The sequence below is a fragment of the Prionailurus viverrinus genome, chromosome X, assembly GCF_022837055.1.
Source record: "Prionailurus viverrinus isolate Anna chromosome X, UM_Priviv_1.0, whole genome shotgun sequence".
Taxonomy (NCBI): Eukaryota; Metazoa; Chordata; class Mammalia; order Carnivora; family Felidae; genus Prionailurus; species Prionailurus viverrinus.
In genome coordinates, this window is record NC_062579.1 from 86,659,387 (window position 1) to 86,662,619 (window position 3,233).

A 3,233-nucleotide genomic window follows, 5' to 3' on the forward strand; every position below is an offset into this window, starting at 1 on the left:
TGTCTCTCTCTGTCTCAAAAATAAATAAACATTAAAAAAAATTTAAAAAACAAATATAATATAGACAATACATCTAGGGGTGAAAGTAGGGTTTGGGTATGAGGCTTGAGGGAGGTACAGGATAGTACGCTGTTAAACACATAAGAAGCCGAACAGAAGACTCATAATGTTAATCGCATCTTTCTAATTAAGCTCATGTATAGCCCTGTAAATGTCCTATTAGGCACGCTTTCACTTAGAGGAAAAAATAAAACAGCAAAAATTATTTCCTACATAGAACGTGTACAACGCAAAACCACCTGCACAAACAGACGTACACATTTAAACCCACACACCTAAACAAAGAAAATTAGGTTTTTTTCAGATGGTGTATTTGAATGAAAACAGCTCGTCAGGCCCAGTCATATATTATGATACCTCAAGCAATGATCAGGTAAACAGAAGTACATAATTCATGATAATGGTCACATCAATCTGATTTTGGTTAGGAGGGGGATGGCTTTGTTTTTGGCTGCTTTCATCTTTTTGGTGGGGGGACTGAAAATAATGGATGTTGCAATAGATATTTGAATGTCAGATTCCACAACCATCCTGTATGATATAAGCAACACAGTATGAGACCATCTGGGCTTACTGCAAACTGGTTAGGCATGAGCGAGCCTCTGAAGCCTACTTCCAATGCACCCTGGTTGGCCTGTTTCAAAGCGCTTCGTTTGCCAATATTTTGGAGCAGGTGCAAAGCCATTCTGGAGTTTCCTGCTGAGGTTTATGCAAATGGCTGGCTTAACTGGACTGTGGGCTCAGATTTCCTACTGCCTGAGTACTGAGACCTAGGCATGATTTGGCATCTATTTCCCCCTCGACTAAATTCATTCTCTTTCTACAGTTTCTTTCGGCTCTTTTGTCCAAACGGTCCCCTGTTATTATCTAGTGCAGTGTTTCTCAAATGAAAGAAGTGGGAGTATGATCATAGTTAACGGTGAACGGTCAATTGAAAGACTGTACAGACCAAGGCGTAAGGAGTCACAGTTGTGTGAAAGAATTGTTTTGTGAGCGACTGTTTATTTTCTGTCATCGTTGTTTCCATTTTGTTTGCCCTTGTGGGAGAGCCGCTTAAGACCGCTCAGCGGTTGTTCGTACCCATTCAGTGGCCTGAGCAGTGGGAGCTGCAGACCAGCCTTGGGCGGCAGGCCGAGGGCTCCAGTCTTCAGTCAGGATCTGCTGAATAAGCACACAGGGCACCCGCACACCCTCAGACCCGTCGAGATCAGGCATGACCTCCCCTGCGGGCTCATGGGAAACGGTGTCGCGCATGCACAGAACTTCCCAGGCCAGCAGCCACCACATCGGACGCACTGAACGAGCTCCCTTGCTGTTGCAATGGATGGCAATGGAGGAGTGTTGGTGGGCAGCTTACCATAAGATGCCTCTGTGAGAGGCTGGTGGTCAGCCCCAGGACCAGTAAACTCCAGAGGTTTCGGCTCCCAGAAGGCTGCCTGGATCTGGTTTAGTGAAGGTTCCAGAAGTGAAGTTACCAGCAGTAGTAGAGGCTCCAGTCGTAGCAGCAAACTTCAGCACACCTTGCTGGCCAGTATTCCTGGATGATAGGACACTGACATCAGCTGGGTTTTCAATGACAACCGTGGCTCGAGGTGCTGGCAGAAGCTTCTCCCGGGTTCTCTTCAGATTTATGATGCAGATACCATCACTTCTCTTTTGTAGACGTATTGTGCCAATTTGAAGTCAAGGTTGGCACCACCTGCGTGGGTTGCTGCTGCAAGGAATTTGAGGACATCGTCCTCCTTCCTTTGCAGGACGTCCAGGGCTCTGGCCATTGTGAAAGTTCCCCTTTGACTTACAACGGGAACACAAAACAACGCCATATGGACCCCTCCCTGGGTAGCATGGAAAGGTAAAATAGTTTTTGATCCAAGAGTCACTTGGATGATTCTAGGTAGATCACTTGACCTCTCTGGGCTCTTCTGCCTACCTTGTGGATCTTGCATAAGAATCAACCGAGGCACCATATGAGAACACATTAAGATACACAAAACATTTTGCCACTCTATTAGGTGAGCAGGAGCGAGAATGTGAGCAAGATTATTAGAAGGGGAAGTGGCCCCCACCTTGAGTTTCCCCTTCCTACCTCAGTTAACTTGTTTGGGTGATGAAACAAAGGATATGAAAATGGGCTTTTAGCAGACAGTGTTGGTTTCTCACCCAGTCATTTCCTTCCACAACAAGCAGAAATTGTAAAGACTCTAAAGTAGAACACAGTGAATGGCAGTATAGATGGGTGAGGGGAGTAGATGAGGACAGAAGAATAAGGATGGGCCATACCATATAGGATCTTATGGGCTGTGCTTTAGCACAGCAGACACTGTAGGTTGCCTGCCCCAAATCCACCCTCGCTTCCTTTCTTTATTGTCAATAGGGTTCCAACTTTTATACCCTGATGACATGACCTACTTCTCTCCCCAGCCCCAACAATTAAAGTTTCGTTAGTCCAAGATAATCACAGTCATTGCCCCATGGCAAAAAAAAATTTGATAAAGTTGACCGATTCAAAATTAAGGATTTCTAGATCCTATATACAAAATCAAAAGATAGCTGAACACAGTCACCTAAAACATGTGCTTTTGGGGCACCTGGGTGGCTCAGTCAGTTAGGCCTCCGACTTCGGCTCATGTCATGAGCTCACGGTCTGTGAGTTCGAGCCCTGCACCGGGCTCTGTGCTGACAGCTCAGAGCCTGGAGCCTGCTTCGGATTCTGTGTCTCCCTCTCTCTCTGCCCCTCCCCAACTGCGCTCTGTGTCTCTTTCAAAAATAAACATTAAAAAGTTGAAATCTCAGTTATTGAATAAAGGTTTTATTTTCTAATGTTTTTCAGAAAAGGATATGACGTGACAGAAATGGAGAGACACAGTCCTAGGAGTGTTACCTCTGCTACTCACTGCTATGACCTTTGCCTTGTAGCCTCCCTTCCCTAGGTCTGCTTCATCATATTGAACAGAAAGAGCTTATACTAAAGCAGGAGTATCTTCCCCCAAACTTCTCCCTCCACCCTGGCCAAAGTTAATCCTAACACCAAGGATGAGGATAGGCATGTATATTTCTTTTTTTTTTTTTTAATTTTTTAATGTTTATTTCTTTTTGAGACAGAGAGAGACAGAGCATGAATGGGGGAGGGTCAGAGAGAGAGGGAGACACAGAATCCGAAGCAGGCTCCAGGC

The 3,233-nt window shown here is 45.2% G+C and overlaps 1 pseudogene; it reads right to left on the minus strand.

Annotated features, from left to right (window-relative positions):
* Positions 1-1,113: 1,113 nt before the first annotated feature.
* On the minus strand, positions 1,114-1,835 carry LOC125157038 (40S ribosomal protein SA-like; annotated as a pseudogene).
* Between the last annotated feature and the right edge of the window lie 1,398 nt (positions 1,836-3,233).